We start from the raw sequence: 19,909 nt of genomic DNA, 5'->3' as shown, positions 1-19,909 counted from the left end.
TCTATCTGTCTCTCGCCCTCTATCTGTCTCTCCCCCTCTATCTGCCTCTCTCCCTCTATCTGCCTCTCCCGCTCTATCTGACTCTCCCCTCAATCTGCCTCTTCCCCTCTATCTCACTCTTCCCCTCTATCTCACTCTTCCCCTCTATCTCAATCCTCCCCTCTATCTCACACTCCCCCTCTATCTCACACTCCTCCTCTATCTCACACTCCTCCTCTATCTCACACTCCCCCGCTATCTCACTCTCCCCTTCTATCTCACTCTCCCCTTCTATCTCACTCTCCCCCTCTATCTCACTCTCCCCTTCTATCTCACTCTCCCCCTCTATCTCACTCTCCCCCTCTATCTGTCTCTCGCCCTCTATCTGTCTCTCGCCCTCTATCTGTCTCTCGCCCTCTATCTGTCTCTCCCCCTCTATCTGCCTCTCTCCCTCTATCTGCCTCTCCCGCTCTATCTGACTCTCCCCTCAATCTGCCTCTTCCCCTCTATCTCACTCTTCCCCTCTATCTCACTCTTCCCCTCTATCTCACTCTTCCCCTCTATCTCACACTCCCCCTCTATCTCACACTCCTCCTCTATCTCACACTCCTCCTCTATCTCACACTCCCCCTCTATCTCACTCTCCCCCTCTATCTCACTCTCCCCTTCTATCTCACTCTCCCCCTCTATCTCACTCTCCCCTTCTATCTCACTCTCCCCCTCTATCTCACTCTCCCCCTCTATCTGTCTCTCGCCCTCTATCTGTCTCTCCCCCTCTATCTGTCTCTCGCCCTCTATCTGTCTCTCGCCCTCTATCTGTCTCTCCCCCTCTATCTGTCTCTCGCCCTCTATCTGTCTCTCCCCCTCTATCTCCCTCTCTCCCTCTATCTCCCTCTCTCCCTCTATCTCACTCTTCCCCTCTATCTCACTCTCCAACTCTATCTCACACTCCCCCTCTATCTCACACTCCCCCTCTATCTCACACTCCCCCTCTATCTCACTCTCCCCCTCTATCTCCCTCTCCCTCTCTCTCTGTCTCTCCCACTGCCTTTCTCGCTACCTCTTCCTGTCTCTCTCTCTCTGTTTCTCTCTCTCTTTGTGTCTCTCTGTCTGTTGCTCTCTCTCTCTGTCTCTCCTCTCTCTCTCTGTCCATGACTCTGTTTGTGTCTCTCTCACACCATTTCTCTCTCTCTGCCTCTGTCTCTCTGCCTCTCCCTGTCTCTATCTCTCTCTCTGTGTCTCAGTTTCCCCAATCTCTCACCATAGGACAGTCCCGTCATCCCGGGAACAAGTCTAGTGAACCTTCATTGCACTCCCTCTCTGGCAATAATATCCTTCCTAAGGTAAGGGGACCAAAACTGCAGACAGTACTCGAGGTGCGGTCTAACCAAGGTTCTATGTGATTGAAGCAAGACTTCACTACTCCTGTACTCAAATCCTCTTGTGATAAAGACTAACATCCCATTAGCCTTCTGAATTGCATTCTGCACCTGCATGTTAGTTTTCAGTGACTTATTGACGGGGACACCCAGGTCGCTTTGTACATCTACGCTTTCTAATCTCTTACCATTTAATAAATACTCAATTCCACCATCCCGGGTGTGATCAGATACTCAGTCCCTTCGTAAAACATTTCCTCTCCCTCCAACAGCTTGTGCCACTGCCCTATTTATCGGTGTGTTTTCCCCTTCTGATGATGTTGAATTTGTTAGTGGCATTTCTCCTACTGAAGTTATTGTATTGTTAGGTCTTTTTAGTCCTCGGGAAGCTGTTCTTTTCCTGTTGAAATTGTTGCATTTGTTGATGCTTTTTTTCTCCTGTTGAGGTTGTTGTTGCATTTGTCGGTGCTTTTACCTCATGTTGAAGTGGTTGTTGCATTTGTTGGTGTTTTTTCTCCTGTTGAAGTTGTTGTTGCATTTGTTTTTGTTTTTCCTCCTGTTGAGGTTGTCGCGGAATTGATTTGAAAAACACGTTTGCTAACACTTTTCGGGATGAGAAGCTACATTCAGCTGAACCCCAGGACCCGTTTCTCTGTCACGGTTAAAGCACTAACCTTGCATTAGTGAGGAGTCAGTCTCTGAAATAAATGTCCCAGTGCTGCTGTAACATAAAATGGCCACCGTGAACAAACCTAAAATGGCTGACTGATGTTCTGAGAGAGGAGGGAACGAGAGACAGACAGACAGACAGAAAGAAAGACAATCTGTAACCTCATGGCCCGGCATATCCCCAACTCTACCATTACCATCAAGCCAGGACACCAACCCCGGTTCAGTGAAGTGTGCAGGAGGGCATGCCAGGAGCAGCACCAGGCATACCTCAAAATGAGGTGTCAACTGGTGAAGCTACAACCCAGGACTATCTGCGTGCCAAACTGCGTAAGCAGCATGCGATAGACAGAGCTAAGCGATCCCATAACTAACGGATCAGATCTCAGCTCTGCAATCCTGCCACATCCAGAGAAAAGGAGTGATCAGCATGAAGAGACTGCTGGAGATTTATGTTCCTGGTAATCTCTCCATCTCTATCTCTCCTTCCTCTGTCTTTTACTCTCTCAAGCCCTGTCTCACCTCTCTGTTCCTCTTTATCCATGTGTTCCGAACACTGGACTTTGTCTTTCTCCCATCTTCACTCTTCATGTCTACTTCTCCCTCTGTTACCCTCAGAATCACAGTTTCTCCCTCTCCGTTACCCTCTAAATCCCAGTCTCTCCCTCTCCGTTACCCTCTGAATCCCAGTCTCCCCCTCTCTGTTACCCGCTGAATCCCAGTCTCTCCCTCTCTGTTACCCTCTGAATCCCAGTCTCTCCCTCTCTGTCTCTCTCTCCCTCCCTCTCTGTTTCTTTCTCTCTCTCTGGCTCTCTCTGTCTCTCAGTGTCTCTCCCTCTCTCTCTCTCTGCCTCTGTCCATGCCTCTGTCTCTCTCACACCATCTCGCCCTCCCTCTCTCTGCCTCTCCATCTCTCTCTCTCACTCTTCCTGTTACTTTGTCTCTCCCTGTATCTGTTTCTCAGCCTCTTTCCATGACTCTGTTTACATCTCTCTCATTCTCTGTCTCTGCCAATCTCTCCCTCTCTCTCTCTGTCTCTTTCCATGACTCCATTTGTGCCTCCCTTACACCATCTCTCCCTCTCTCACCCTCTCTCTCCCTCTCTCTCCCTCTCTCTCCGTCTCTCTCTGTCTCTTTCTGTCTCTCTCTCTGTCTCTCTCTCTCTCTCTCTCTCTCTCTCTCTCTGTCCCTTCATCTGTCTTTCCCCCTCTGTCACTCCTCCTCTCTCCTTCTATCTCTGTCTCTCTCTCTCTATCCCTCAATCTTTACTTCCCTCCCTGTCACTCCATCTCTCTCCTTCTCTCTCTGTCTCTCACTTTGTCCCTCCATCTGTCTTTCCCTTCCTGACACTCCCTCTCTCTCCTTCTCTCTCTGTCTCTGTCACTCTCTCTGGCTCCCTCTCTGTCCCTCCAACTGCCTTTCCCTCTCTGTCTATCCGTCTCACTCCTTCTATCTCTGTCACTCCCGCTCTCTCTCTGTCTCTCTCTCTGACCCTCCATCTGTCTTTCCTTCCCTGTCTCTCCCTCTGTCTCTTTCTATATCCGTCACTCCAACTGTCTTTCCCTCTCTGTCTCTCCCTCTCTCTCCTCCTCTCTCTGTCTCTCTCTCTGTCCCACCATCTGTCTTTCCCCCCCTCTCACTCCTTCTCTCTACTTCTATCTCTGTCTCTGTCTCTCTGACTGTCCCTTAGTCTGTCTTTCCCTCCCTGCAACTCCATCTCTCTCCCTGTCTCTCTCTGTCTGTCCCTCCATCTGTCTTTCCGTCTCTGTCTCTCCACACTCTCCTTCTATCTCTGTCTCTCTCGCTCTCTGTCTTTCCATCTGTCTTTCCCTCCCTGTCACTCCCTCTCTCTCCTTCCATCGCTGCCTTTCCCTCTTTGTCTCTCCCACACTCTCCTTCTCTCTCTGTCTCCGTCTCTCTCTGTCCCTCCATCTGTCCTTCCCTCCCTGTCACACCATCTCTCTCCTTCTCTCTGTTTCTCACTCTGTCCCTCCATCGGTCTTTCCCTCTCTGTCACTCCCTCTCTCCTTCTCTCTGTCTCGCCCGCTCTTCTCCTTCTCTCTCTCTCTGTCCCTCCATCTGTCTTCCCCCTCGTCACTCCCTCTCTCTCCAACTATCTCTGTCTCTGCCACTCTCTCCGTCTCTCTCTCTGTCCCTTCATCTGTCTTTCCTTCCCTGTCACTCCATCTCTCTCCTTCTCTCTCTGTCTCTCTCTCTCTGTCCCTCCATCTGTCTTTCCCTCTCTGTCTCTCCGTCTCACTCCTTCTATCTCTGTCACTCCCTCTCTCTCCTTCTATCTCTGTCCCTCCATCTGTCTTTCTCCCCCTGTCACTCCCTCTATCTCCTTCTATCTCTGTCTCTGTCTCTCTGTCTGTCCCTCCATCTGCATTTCCCTCTCTGTCACTCCCTCGCTCTCCCATCTCTGTCTCTCTCTCTCTATCCCTCCATCTGTCCTTCCCTCCCTGGAACTCCATCTCTCCATGTCTCTCTCTGTCTGTCCCTCTATCTGTCTTCCCCTCTCTGTCTCTCCCTCTCTCTCCTTCTCTCTCTGTCTCTCTCTCTGTCCCTCCATCTGTCTTTCCCTCTCTGTCTCTCCCTCTATCTCCTTCTTTCACTGTCTCTCTCTCTGTCTCTACATCTGTCTTTCCCCCCCCGTCTCTCACTCTCTCACCTTCTCTCTCTCTCTCTGCCTCTCTCTCTGCCTCTCTCTCAGCCTCTCTCTCTGTCCCGCCATCTGTATTTCCCTCTCTGTCTCTCTCTCTGTCTCCTTCTATGTCTGTCTATCTCTCTGTCTCTCCATCTGTCTTTCCCCCCCGTCTCTCACTCTCTCACCTTCTCTCTCTCTCTCTCTGCCTCTCTCTCTGCCTCTCTCTCTGCCTCTCTCTCTGTCCCGCCATCTGTATTTCCCTCTCTGTCTCTCTCTCTGTCTCCTTCTATGTCTGTCTATCTCTCTGTCTCTCCATCTGTCTTTCCCTCCCTGTCTCTCCCTCTCTCACCTTCCCTCTCTCTCTGCCTCTCTCTCTGCCTCTCTCTCTGCCTCCCTCTCTGTATCTCTCTCTGTCCCACCATCTGTCTTTCCCTCTCTGTCTCTTCCTCTGTCTCCTTATCTCTCTCTCTCTCTCTCTCTCTCTCTGTCTTTCCATCGGTCGTTCCCTCGCCGTCTCTCCCTCTCTCTCTTTCTAGCTTTGTCTCTCTCCTCTATCACTCCATCTTTCTTTCCTTCCCAGTCACTCCCTCTCTCTCCTTCACTCTCTGTCTCTCTCTCTTTCTCTCCATCTGTCTTTCTTTCTATGACCCTCCCTCTCTCTCCTTCGATCTCTGTCTCTATCTCTCTGTCTTTCCATCTGTCTTTCCCTCCCTGTCACTCCCTCTCTCTCCTTCCATCTCTGCCTCTCTCTCTCTCTATCTCTTCAACTGCCTTTCCCTCTCTGTCTCTCCCAATCTCTCCTTCTCTCTCTGTCTCTGCCCCTCCATCTGTCTTTCCCTGCCTGTCACTCCATCTCTCTCCCTGTCTCTCTCTCTCTCTGTCCCTCCATTTGTCTTTCCCTCCCTGACACTCCCTCTCTCACATTCTCTCTCTGTCTCTCTCTCTGTCTTTCCATCTGTATTTCCCTCCCTGTCTCTCCCTCTCTCTCCTTCCATCTCTGCCATTCTCTTTCTCTGTCTCTCCATCTGTCTTTCCCTTTATGTCTTTCCCTCTCCTTCTATCTCTGTCTCTCTCTGTCTTTCCATCTGTCTTTCCCTCCCTGTCACTCCCTCTTTCTCCTTCCATCTCTGCCTCTCTCTCTCTCTGTCTCTCCAACTGCCTTTCCCTCTCTGTCTCTCCTTCTCTCTCTGTCACTCCCTCTCTCTCTATCCCTTAATCTGTCTTTCCCTCCCTGTCACTCCATCTCTCTCCTTCCATCTCTTCCTCTCTCTCTCTGTCTCTCCATCTGTCTTTTCCTCCCTGTCACTCTATCTCTCTCCTTCCATCTCTGCCTCTTTCTCTCTGTCTCTCCATCTGTCTTTCCCTCTCTGTCACTCCCTCTCTGTCCTTCTATCTCTGTCTCTCTCTCTCTGTCTCCCCATCTGTCCTTCCCTCACTGTCACTCCATCTCTCTCTTCTGTCTGTCTCTCACTCTGTCCCTCCATCTGTCTTTCCCTCTCTGTCACTCCCTCCCTCTCCTTCTATCTCTGTCTCTCTCTCTGCTATCACTGACACAGGGAGAGAGGCAGAGGGACGGAGGGTTAGCTATGAAGGCATAGAGAGGGCTGTCGAGAGGGACAAACTTGGAGAGAGAGAGAGATTGTTGAGTTGGATGAAGAGGATAATGTAAGATATATGAACTTGATTTAATCCTTCACTGCTGTGTAAACAAGTATATTTGAGATAGGTATGGAGAGAAAAAAAACATCGCGAGAGGGAGGAATGCAGATGAAGTTGGGGCCCAGGCGGACACTTTTGATGATCCAGAAGGAATAGCCTCCATTTTAAATATTCAGCCAACTATTCCACTGTGGGAACCATCACACCCTCATGATGTTGGTTGTGGAAATTTCATGCTGGCTTATTGGTTAATTTTTAAACCTGTGATTGATAGATTCTTGTTAACCTAAGGTATTAAGAGATAAGGGGCACAGGCAGGATATATGGTGTAAGATTGATCACAGATCAGCCATGGTCTCATTGAATGCAGTTGTGGGGTTAAATTGCATCCTCCTCTTCCAATATCCTCTGTTAAACATCCTACTTTCTCTGTCAGTCACCCTGTAACAACACTTCCCTACTTTGATATTCTATTCACCTTGCAATAAACAACAACATTCCATTTGCCTTCCTAATCACTTGCTGTAGCTACACGGTAACATTTTGTGATTCATGTACCAGGACACCCAGATCCCTCTGCACCGTACAGTTCTGCAGTCTGTCTCCATTTCAATAATATACTGATTTTTATTCTTCCTGCTAAAGTGGACAAGCTCACATTTTCCCACATTGTACTCCATCTCTCAATTTTTTGCTCACTCACTTAACCTATGGAAATCTCTTTGCAGACACTTTATGTCCTCTTGACAGCTTAATATCCAACCTACCATTGGACAGACACAGGGCAGGTTAACTTCAATGCTGAGAAATGTGAAGTGATGCATTTTGGAAGGAAGACTGAGTGATATAAACTAAATGGTACAATGTTAGAATGGGTGACAGGACAGAGAGATCTGGGATTTCATCAATGTTACCTGTTCTAACCAAAAGCTCAATTTGGCGCTTGGAATCTGTGAGTTGAATTTACCTTCATCCTGAAAAGTGTTAGCAAACATGTTGGGAAATGTGTCAAAAGCTGTTTCCATTCAGACATTCCTGCATTGTGGAAGTGTGAGCTATCTTTGCAGAGACAGGAAATAGAGTTGTTTGAATGGACCTGCAGGTTTTGGTTGATGCAATAAGGTGAGAATTTGAATTGTGTCCCTTCCAGATACACAGAATTGAAGGTATTTACAGAACACCACATGAAGTAGTTTACCAATGTCTGACAAACTTCAAAGACTTCAAACACATGGAAGAAGAGGAGAAGGGAACAATATACAAAACCTGAGACAGTCAGACAACAGCAGTAGGAAAATGAATCTCTTTTTACGGGTTTTAATTTGAAGGCCTGAGCTGATGATTGAAAAAGTAGGAGTTCAAATCCCACACTGGGCTGTTGTGAATTTGAATTTTGTTTTTTCTAAAAATAAACATAAAATCTGGAATTAAAAATCCTCTAGGTTGGAATGATTCACTCCTGTCTACTCGTGCAAAGCCCGTGTGTGTCTCAGTTTTGCTGTGTTTATTAACGATTTAAGATGATGAGGTAGAATGCAACATACCCAAGTTTACCAATGACACAAAAATAGGCAGCATTGTAAGCAGTGTAGCTGGAAGCAGAACAATGCAAAGAGATATCTGAGGTGAATGGTTAAAACTGTGGTAGATAGATTTCAATGTCAGTAAAAAAGACTAGAACAGAGTACTTTATAAATGGTGAAAAGATAGAAACACTGGAGGTTCAAAATAGTATTGAGGGGTCCATGTCCATTTGAGTGCAGTGCAGATTTACCAGAATGATAACTGGAATCCAAGGGTTAAATTACGAGGTGATATTACACAAACTGGGAATAATTCCCTGGAATTTAGGAGGATCAAGGTGATTTGATCAAAGTTGTTGAGATATTAAGGGGAACCGATGGGGTAGTTTGAGAGAAACTATTTCGGCAGTTTTGGAATATATGAACAGGAGTAGGCCCTTCAGCCCATCGAGCCTGCTCCGCCATTCAAGACGATCATGGCTGATCATCCACTTCAATGTGTTTTTCCCAGACTATCCTCATACCCTTTATGTCATTGGTATTCAGCAATCTGTCAATCTCTGCTTTAAACATACTCAATGACTGAGCTTCCACAGCCCTCTGGGGTAGAGAATTCCTAAGATTCACAACCGTCTGAGTAATGACATTTCTCCTCACCTCTGTCCCAAGTGGCTTCCCCCTTATTTTGAAATTGTGTCCCCTGGTTCTAGACTCCCCAACCAGGAGAAACATTTTACCTACATCTACCCTGTTTATCTGTAATGTTACCCCAGGGTCTACACAAAGCCTGTCTTCCCGTCCCCCTGCTTCTAAAGTGTCTCAGATTCTCCTGGCACTTTCTATCTCTCTGCTTCTGTCTCTATCCCTCACTATCTCTCTGTTCTCTCTCCATTGCTGTCTCTCCCTATCTCTCTGTTACTCTACCTCTGTTCCTCTCTCTCTGTCTATCACTGCATTGTAAAATAGGAAGTATTGATGTGATGTTTTACTGGTTTTCACTCTGACACTTGGAATCAAGAGTCTTTCCATTTATCTGTAGATTTTCAGCTGCAGCGCTGACGTTGCTGTTTTATTAATTAAACAATTCCACATTCTAACAGATTACTTTATAATTCCAGGAGAAGGAATTTCAATGATTGTTAGATTTGTCTGGAAGTAGCTTTCAATCCTGTTTATTCCATGTATTGTAGATGAAGTGAAGAGTGTAGGTGAACAGGTGGAGACTTGAGTGTTCTGTCGATACATTAAGTTATTCACAGAGGTTTCACCATTGAACAAACTGACTCTGAGAATAGAATCATTGAACCTGGGGCTGGTGAACAGAAGACAGACGCAGAAAGTTAATAATAAATCATATGTGAAAAGCAGCATTAAGTAACAGTTTACAGGGTGTGAGTACTCCAGAGAGATAGGGAAGGAGAAAAGGAGCAGGGAGAACGAAACCGATGGAAAGAGATAGGCAGAAGTAAAGAGAAAGATAAAGAAGCAGCAGTGTAAATAATTCACTATCATAAAGTGCTGGAATGTCCAGAACAAATAGTGAGAGAAACTGTGAGTTGAAGTTGTCTGTTGTCAGATTGTGTTCATTTTCCTGTTGGACTTGATCCTCTGTGTTGATTTCTGTCAGGTCCTCATTTTGTTTTGTAGAAAGTTTCTATTCCTTACTTAGTGACTGAATAAACAGAATAAAATCAGTTCATCACTGTTGGCAATTCATTATTTAAATACTGCACTTTAAAATCTCTGTGACTGCTGAATTCAATAAAGAGCGAGGCTGATATCAGAAATATATTTAAATTTATATTTAATAGCCTGTACAAACTAAATATATTGACTATATTGTATAAACAATGAACTGTTCTCCAACACCAATAACCACAGGGATTATTGTTTGAATGTATTAATTGAGTTGTATTACTGGGATCTATTGATTAGATTTCCTCTAACACTCTGCTGCAGTCTCTCCCTGTGAATCTCAGCCTCTCCTCTCACTGTATTGAATCCTCAGTCTCCTCATCCATTGCTTCAGTTTATCCACTTTCCCAAACCATCTGCTCCAGTCTCCCCTCCTGCTCCAACATGTCCTTTCTCTGGAATTTAGAAGCTTATGGGGTTATTTGATGAATGTTTTCAAGATAGTAAGGGAAACTGAACGGGTGGGCAGAGAGTAACAATTCCCACTGGCTGCGGAGTCAGGAACTTGGGGGCACAGTTTTAAAATCTAAACGCAGTCTAAAATCCTTTCAGGAGTGAAATGAAGAAACACATCAACACACCAGGTGTGGTATCAGTTTGGAACTCTCTCCCACAAACGGCAATTGATGCTGAGACACTTGTTAGATTTTAAATCTGAGATTGATAGATCTTTGTGAACCAAAGGTATTCAGGGGCAAAGATAGGTACATGGAGTTCGATCACACATCAGCCATGAGCTCAATGAATGACAGAAGAGGGTTGAGGGGCCAAATGGCCTCCTCCTCTTCCTCTGTCCAATGACAAATATCTTGCTATCACTCTCTGTGTCTTGGTCTATGCCTCTCTCTTTGTCTCTCATTCTGTCTGTCTGTCTCTCTCTCTCTCTCCTCTCTCAAACATCTGTGGAAATCCACAAACATTAGTCAGCCATTTTAGGCTGGTTCTCGGTGGCCATTTTATGTTACCACAACACTGGGTCATTTACTCCAGAGACATACTCTTCACCAATGTAACGCTGGTGCTCAGATTGTGACAGAGACACAGACATGGAGACGTTGAGACACACAGTCCTAGAAAGGAATTAATCATTCCCTTGTGCCCAATAAATTACCCTCCACAGTGATTAGGCTGGGTGGCCTGTAATTACTCAGTCTTTTACTTTCTCCCTTGTTGATAAATAGTACAACATACACAGTCCTCCAGTGCTCTGGCAGCACGACTATAACCAGAGAGGTTTGGAAAATGATGGTCAGAGCCACTGATATGTCCTCCCTTGCACCTCTTAACAGCCTGAGCCTGGTGAATTATCAGCTTTCAACGATGCTGAATCCCTTAATATTTACTCTCTCACTGTTTATCCCATTCAATATTTCAAACCCCTCCTCATTGACTACAATGTCCGTGTCCCCTCTTTTGTGAAGGCAGTCGCAATGTATTCATTAAGAACCATGCCCGCATCTTCCGCCTCCACTTTTAGGAAAAAGGAGGAGCGACAATATAAAGTAAAGGATAGAAATCTAAAGGATGTGCAGGAACAGACACATCTGTGGGGTATTTGAGCACCAATCACTGAAGGTGGCAGGGCAGGTTCAGAAAGTGGTTAAACGGCAGAAGGGGTCCTGAGATTATAAATAGAGACATTGAATACAAAAGCAAGGAAATTATGACCTTTGTAAAACCCTGGTTTGCCTTCAACTGGAGCATTGTCCAATTCTGGACACCGTACTTCAGGAAGAATGTGAATGAAGAATGGAAGAATGAAGAATTAGAGAGGGTGCAAAAAAGATTCACAAGAATGTTTCCAGGGATGAGGGACTTCAGTTACGTGGATAGATTGGAGAAGCTGGGGTTGTTCTCTGTGTCTCTCTCTGTCTCTCCCTCCTGCTATCTCTGACACTAAGAGGGAGACAGAGGGAGAGAGGCTTCGATATGCAGGCAGAGGGAGGGCTGTCGAGAGGGACAAGTTTGGAGACAGAGAGAGTGTTGGGGTGGATTGAAAGGGAGAATGTATGAAATATTCATTTAATGTAATTCTTCACTGCTGTGTACGCAAACAGATAAATATAGTTATTCAGAGTGAAATATTGGTAGAGTGGGAGAAATGTGGATGAAGTTGGGGCCCAGGCGGCAGGTTTTGATGATCAGGAAGGAAAACGCTCCATTGCAAACATTCAGCAAGGTATTCCACCATGGAAGCCATCACACCCTCATGATATTGGTGGGGAAATCTTGTAATCTATGCCCATGGTTATTTACCCCGCTGATAAGGGAAATGGGTCCTTCCGATCCACCCTATCTAGGCCTGTCATTATTTGATACACCTCAATTAAATCTTCCCTTCAACCTTCTCTGTTCCAAAGAAAACAATTCCAGCCTATCCAATCTTTACTCATAGTTAAAATTCTCCATTCCTGACAAAATCCTCTGTAAATGTCCTCTGTACCCTCTCTAGTGTGATCACATCCTTCCTGTAATGTGGTGACCAGAACTGTGCACAGTACTCTAGCTGTGGTCTAACTAGTGTTTTATAGAGTTGTAGCATAACCTCCCTGCTCTTATATTCTCTACATCGGCCAATAAAGGAAAGTATTCCGTAAGCCTTCTTAACCACCTTATCCACCTGTCCTGTTACCCTCGGGAATCAGTGGACATTCACTCCAAGACCCCTCTGTTCACAGTCTGAGAGATTGTTCAGTTAGATTGAAAGAGCAAATGTAAACCATAATAATTTGATGTAACCCTTCACTGCAGTACACACAGACATACGAGCGAGATGCATGGAGTTTGAAACATCGGGGTAGAGGGAGAAAAATAGATGGAGATGGTAACAAATTGGAAAGGACTGATCGGGACTGAGAGAGAGGTAATCTCTGGTATACTCTCTTGCTGTTAATCTCTCTCCATCTCTATCTCTCTCTTGCCCTCTCTTCTACTCTCTGAAACCCTATTTCTTCTCTTTGTTACTCACTTTCCAAGTCTATCTCTCAACTTTTCTCCCTCTATCTCTGTCTCCGGCTGTACACTATCTCAATCTCTCCCTCTTGCTCTCCGGATGGGAAGAGGGAGAAAGAGAGGCAGAGAAAGGGTGTTGCAGGCAGTGAGAGATGAGGAGAAAGAGACAGAGGAACAGTGAGTCTGGCATTGGTAGATAGATCTTTACTCTGTATCTAACCCCGTGCATACTGCCCTGTGAGTATTCGATGGGGACAGTCTCAGACGGGGGAGACTGTCTAAAAATCAAAAATTAGTCGAAAGCCCTTTCAAAGATGAAATTCAGAAACACTTGTGCATACAAAGGGTGGTAGAAGTTTGGAACTGTCTTCCACAAATGACCTCTCCCTATCTCTGCAATCTCCTCCAGCTCCGCAAACCACCAATATCTGTGATCCTCTAATTCTGGCCTCTTGAGCATCCCCAATTTGAATGGTCCCACCATTGGTGGCCGTGCCTTCAAGCTGCCAAGACCCTAACTCCTGAATTCCTTTCCTAAACCTCTCCGTCTCACTAACTCTCTTTCCTCTTTGAAGACGCTCCCTCAGACCAACCTCTTTGACCAGGTATTTGTTCGTCTAGTGTAATATCCCCTTAAGTGACTCGGTGTCAACTTTTTATTTGCCTTATTTATTTGTTGGATGTGTGCGTTATTGGCCAGGCCAGCATTTATTGCCCATTCCTAATTGCCCTTGAGAAGGTGGTGTTGATCCTCCTTCTTGAACCGCTGCAGTCCATGTGGGGTAGGTCAACCCACAGTGCTGTTCGGAAGGGAGTCCCAGGATTTTGACCCAGTAACAGTGAAGGAATGGTGATATAGTTTCAAGTTAGGATGGTGTGTGACTTTCGTTGTTGTTTTGTGCGGACAGTATTTTCAGTGTGCAGTCCATTCATATTTTTAATTATTTATTTTTTTATGTGGTTAGATGTGAAGTTTCTCCTACAATCTGACTGCCTCCCCGTATCTACTCACTCTTTCTACCCGTCTCTCCCTCCTTCTCTAAATCCACTGCTTTACTCTGGATCTAAACTCACACTGTCCCTGCCCTGGGAGGTCCCATTATGGTGCTTAAGCAATGAGTTATACAGTTCCAGCATAACCTCCCTTCTCTTATCTACTTTAACAGCCTTGTTGGGAATGTCATTGCAGTTTGAAAATATGAAACACTGATCCAACATCCACCCCTAAAACACTCACACTAACCTCCAAAAACAGGACTGGGCAGATAATGAGGATTGTTAATGATTGTTGCAACTTGTCTCATCCTCTCTATTTGTCTCTCCCTATCATGTTTGTTTCTTCCCATCTTTCTCTCTCTCTCTCTCTCCCCCTCACCCTCTCTCTCTTTCTCTGCCTCTTTCCATGACTCTGTCTCTGACACCATCTCTCTCTCCTTGGACAGAAATGTTTTTATCCATTTCTTGGTTAATTTTGAACCTGTAAATCTTGCCCTTGCTGGGAACGTCACTGCACTTTGAAAATATCAAACATTGATCAACACTCGTCCCCTAAACTCTCACACTAAATTCCCAATACTGGACTGTGCAGATAATGGGGATTGTTACTGAAGTTCTGTCAAAGTCACCTCACACTCTGTATCCCATTTCACCTGCTTCTATAGTTTGTCAGTGTTTGATAATATTTTTTGGAATTATTTTAAATGTCACTTCAGTTTGAAACTATCAATCACTGATCCAACACTCACCCCCTAAACACTCACACTAAACCCCTGATCTCTCCTTTCAAAATTAGTTCCTGCACACAGCCAGTTTTACTTTTTAATTCTATCTTTTTTCAACATTATTAGATGTAAAGTTTTTCCTATAATCTCGCCCTCCCGTTCTCCCTCTCTCTCTGTCTGTCTGTCCCTCTGTCCCTCTGTCTCTGTTTCTCCCTCTGTTTGTCTCTCTCCCTCTCTCTCTCTCTGTCCCTTTCTCCCTCTGCATTTGTCTCTCTCCCTCTGCATCTGCCTGCCTCCCTTTCTGTCTCTCTCCCTTGTCTCTGTTTCTGCTTTTTTCTCTATCATTCTAGCTCTGTCTCTCTCTCTCTCTCCCTCTGTCTCTGTCCCACTCTGTCTGTGTCTCTCTCCATCTGTGTCTCACTCCCTCCATCTCTCCGTCCCTCTGTCCAAGGACAGCAATGCTTTGAGCCATTTGTTTGGTTAATTTTGAATCTTTAACTCTTGCTTTTGTTGGGAATGGCAATGTCGGTTGAAAATATCAAACACTCATCTAAAACTCATCCCTAAAACACTCACATTAAACCCCAAATACCGAATGGGCAGACAATGGGGATTGTTACTGGGGTTCCGTCAAGGTCTCATTTCACCATCTCTTCTGTCTCTCACTGTCTTCCACTTTGTCCCTCTCTCTCCATTTCCCCATTTGTTTTCGTTTCCCTCTCTCCTCTTTCCTTCACCGCCCCCAACTTAATAAATAAAGAGGGAGCTCCGTCCAATTTATACAGAGAGAGGGAGCTCCGTCCACTTTGTACAGAGAGAGGGAGCTCCCTCCACTTTATACATAGAGAGGGAGTTCCCTCCACTTTATACGTGGAGGCAGAGCTCCCTCTACTTTATACATAGAAAGGGAGCTCCCTCTGTTTTATTTAGCTGCCGTGGTAGGATTTGAACCCCTGTCCCCAGGCCATCAGTTTGGGCCTCTGGATTACGTGACCAGTGATATTATCACAACCCAACTGCCTCCTAAATGGATGCGTACAGTGTCTGTCCCTAAATATCACTCACAGTAGTTTCTGGGCTGTAACCCTGAACATGGTCCCGAATCAGAGACTCAAAGTTCACATTTTAACTGGGAAAAGGCAGGAACAGAGTGAAATGGGATTGATTTTGTCCCTGGATTCCGTGTCCACTGCAGACAGATCAGTTGCATTTACAATAGAAATGCCAGGAGTGTACAAGGTCAATACAATAATATGGAAAATGTAAATGATGCCACTCATAATTGTCGGATCCGTCCAGTATGAGAACAGATTTCAGGTTTATTCTGAGAGAGAGGTCTTACTCAGAAAATGTCATTGACGTTGAAATATCCAGAGGAACAGTGAGGTTGGCATTGGTAGATAGATCTTTACTCTGTATCTGACCCCGTGCGTACCTGCCCTGTGAGTATTCGATGGGGACAGTCTCAGACGGGGGGGACTGTCTAAAAATCAAAAATTAGTCGAAAGCCCTTTCAAAGATGAAATTCAGAAACACTTGTGCATACAAAGGGGGGTAGAAGTTTGGAACTGTCTTCCACAAATGACCCCTCCCTATCTCTGCAATCTGCTCCAGCTCCACAATCCACCAATATCTGCCATCCTCTAATTCTGGCCTCTTGAGCCTCCCCAATTTGAATGGTCCCACCATTGGTGTCTGTGCCTTCAAGCTGCCAGGATCCTAACTCTGGAATTCCTTTCCGAAACCTCTCCGTCTCACTAACTCTCTTTCCTCTTTGAAGACGCTCCCTCAGACCAACCTCTTTGACCAGGTTTTTGTTCGTCTAGTGTAATATCCCCTTACGTGACTCGATGCCAACTTTTTATTTGCCTGATTTATTTGTTGGATGTGTGCATTACTGGCCAGACCAGCATTTAATACCCATTCCTAATTGCCCTTGAGAAGGTGGTTTTGAGCCTCCTTCTTGAACCGCTGCAGTCCATGTGGGGTAGGTATACCCACAGTGCTGTTCGGAAGGGAGTTCCAGGATTTTGACCCAGTAAGAGTGAAGGAATGGCGATATAGTTTCAAGTTAGGATGGTGCGTGACTTTAGTTGTTGTGTGGACAGTATTTTCAGTGCGCAGCCCATTTATATTTTTAATTATTTATTTTTTTCACGTGGTTCGATGTAAAGTTTCTCCGACAATCTGCCTGCCTCCCCGTATCTCCTTACGCTTTCTGCCCGTCTCTCCCTCCTTCTGTAAAGCCACTACTTTACTCTGTATCTAAACTCACAATGTACCTGCCCTGGGAGGTCTCATTATGGTGCTTAATCAATGAGTTATACAGTTCCAGCATAACCTCCCTGCTCTTATATACTTTAACAGCCTTGTTGGGAATGTCACTGCAGTTTGAAAATATGAAACACTGATCCAACATTCACCCCTAAAACATTTTTACTCACCTACAAAAACAGGACTGGGCAGATAATGAGGATTGTTAATGATTGTTGCAACTTGTCTCATCCTCTCTCTGTCTCTCCCTCTCATGTCTGTTTCTTCCCATCTTTCTCTCTCTCTCTCTCTCTCTCCCTCGCCCTCTCCCACTTTCTCTGCCTCTTTCCATGACTCTGTCTCTAACACCATCTCTCTCTCCTTGGACAGAAATGTTTTATCCATTTCTTGGTTAATTTTGAACCTGTAAATATTGCCCTTGCGGGAAACGACAGTGAGTTTGAAAATATTAAACACTGTTCAACACTCGCCCCCTAAACTCTCACAATAATCCCCAAATACAGGACTGTGCAGATAATGGGGATTGTTACTGACGTTCTGTCAAGTTCCCCTCACACACTGTATCCCATTTCCCCTGCTTCGAAATTTTGTGAGTGTTTAATAATATTTATTTCAATAATATTAAATGTCACTTCAGTTTGAAAATATCAATCACTTATCCAACACTTGCCCCCAAAACACTCTCACTAAACCCCTGATCTTTCCTTTCAAAATTAGTTCTTGCCCACAGCCAGTTTTACTTTTGAATTCTATCTTTTTTCAACATTATTAGATGTAAAGTGTTTCCTGTAATCTCGCCCTCCCTCTCTCACTGTCCCTTTCTCCCTCTGCATCTGTCTCTCTCCCTCTGTATCTCTCTCCCTCTCTTTCTCCCTGTCTCTCTCCCTCTGCATTTGCCTGCCTCCCTTTCTGTCTCTTTCCCTCTGTCTCTGTTTCTCCTTTTTTCTCTATCATTCTAGCTCCGTATCCCTCTCTACCTCTGTCTCTGTCCCACTCTGTCTGTGTCTCTCTCCGTCTGTGTCTCACTGCTTCCAATTCTCCATCCCTCTGTACATGGACAGCAATGCTTTGAGCCATTTGTTTGGTTAATTTTGAATCTTAAACTCTTACTTTTGTTGGGAATGTCAATGCTGTTTGAAAATATCATACACTCATCTAACACTCATCCCTAAAACCCTCACATTAAACCCCAAATACCAGACTGGGCAGGCAATGGGGATTGTTACTGGGTTTCCGTCAAGGTGTCATTTCGCTATCTCTTCTGTCTCTCACTGTCTTCCACTTTGTCCCTCTCTCCATTTCCCCATTTGTTTCCGTTTCCCTCTCTCCTCTTTCCTTCATCGCCCCCAACTTTAAAAATGGAGAGGGTGCTCCTTCCACTTTATAAATAAAGATGGAGCTCCCTCCAATTTATACAAAGAGAGTGCGCTCTCTCCACTTTATACGTAGCGGCGGAGCTCCCTCTACTTTATACACTGAAAAGGAGCTCTCTCTGTTTTATATAGCTGCCGTGGTGGGATTTGAACACCTGTCTCCAGGCCATCAGGTTGGGCCTCTGGATTACGTGACCATTGATATTATCACGACCCAACTGCCTCCAAAATGGATGCGTACAGTGTCTGTCCCATAATATCACTCACAGTAGTTTCTGGGCTGTAACCCTGAACATGGTCCCGAATCAGAGACTCAAAGTTCACATTTTAACTGGGAAAAGGCAGGAACAGAGTGAAACGGGATTGCTTTTGTCCCTGGATACAGTGTCCACTGCAGAGAGATCAGTTACATTTCCAACATAAATGCCAGGAGTGAACAAGGTCAATGCAATAATATGGAAAATGTAAATGATGCCTCTCATAATTGCCATCCGTCCAGTATGAGTACAGATTTCAGGTTTATTCCAGAGAGAGGTCTTACTCAGAAAATGTCATTGACATTGAAGTTATTGTGTTTTATCCACCACATTATTTACATCAGAGTCAAAGCTGCTGATGTAATGTGTTTGTTCAGGTGAGTGTAACTAATAGCAATGATCAGGGGTATAACCATGTCAGTGGAGACTTATCCCCTGTATAAATCAGGACCCATTGGAATGGATCAGCTCAGAGTGCCTGGTGGAGCTGTGGATTCAAGGCTAATAGAAGTCTCTGCTTCTCACAGAAATGGGATATCCAGTATTCGTTCAGTTCATATTCATTTACTATCCTGTACTTGCAGCAATTGGAGTTGCTGGTAAGCCAGTATCTCAGCTGTTAATGGTCTAAATCGATGTTAACTGTACTGCTGTACTCCGTATTATTTCCCTCTGTGTGTGTTCCACAGCCGCCTGTTCTTTTCCAGCAATTTACTGATGGAATCTCCTCATTGTCTACTCTTTGATTCTTGCAGGAACTGTATTATGTATTTAATGGTATTGTTTTAAGTAACTGTGGCATTATTACTAGATCATTCTGTGTATTGAATGTATTGGAATGAGATGTTTCAGTTCGGATCAATAATCAGACCATTAGGAGATTTTAATATTTTCATCATGTGGATCTAACCGGTCCTGGAATATTTTTATGATTTTTTTTCAGTGATTGATAATGAGACATCTCACGGTCTCAGTGTTACAAGGGGACAGAACAATGTCCTCCCTCCCCAATAACATGGCTGAGTTTAACTGGGATTTCAATGTATTTATTGATTATCACTGTTATCAAATATTATTTTATTCTGTGTGTCTGATGCTGCTTCAGAAGTCTGGCTACTGAACTGAGCTTGTTGCTGACACTTTCACATCTCCTTCTCTGCTTCACTGTGGACCCTTCACTGTCACTGGACTACATCGTAAAATAGAAAGTATTGATGTGATATTTTACTTGTTTTCACTCTATCATTTGGAATCAAGAGTCTTTCCATTCATCTGTAGATTATCAGCTGCAGCGCTGATGTTGGTGTTTTATTAATTAAACAATCCCACATTCTAACAGATTACTTTATAATTCCAGGAGAACGAATTTCAATGATTGTGAGGTTTGTCTGGAAGTAGCTTTCCATCCTGTTTGTTCCATGTATTGTAGAAGAAGTGAAGAGTGCAGGTGAACAGGTGGAGACTTGTGTGTTCTGTAGATACATTAAATTGTTCACAGCGGTTTCACCATTGAACAACCAGACTCTGAGAATAGAATCATTGAACCTGGGGCTGGTGAACAGAACACAGACGCAGAATGTTAGCAATAACTCATATGTGAAAAGCAGCATTAGCTAACAGTTTGCAGGGTGTGAGTACTCCGGAGAGATAGGGAAGGAGAAAAGGAGCAGGGAGAACGAAACAGTGGGAAAGAGATAGGCAGAAGTAAAAAGAAAGGGAAAGAAGCAGCAATGTAAATAATTCACTATCATAAAGTGCTGGAATGTCCAGAACAATTAATG

This window comes from Heterodontus francisci, chromosome 21, assembly GCF_036365525.1.
Source record: "Heterodontus francisci isolate sHetFra1 chromosome 21, sHetFra1.hap1, whole genome shotgun sequence".
Classification (NCBI taxonomy): Eukaryota; Metazoa; Chordata; class Chondrichthyes; order Heterodontiformes; family Heterodontidae; genus Heterodontus; species Heterodontus francisci.
This window is presented reverse-complemented; position numbering follows the sequence as displayed.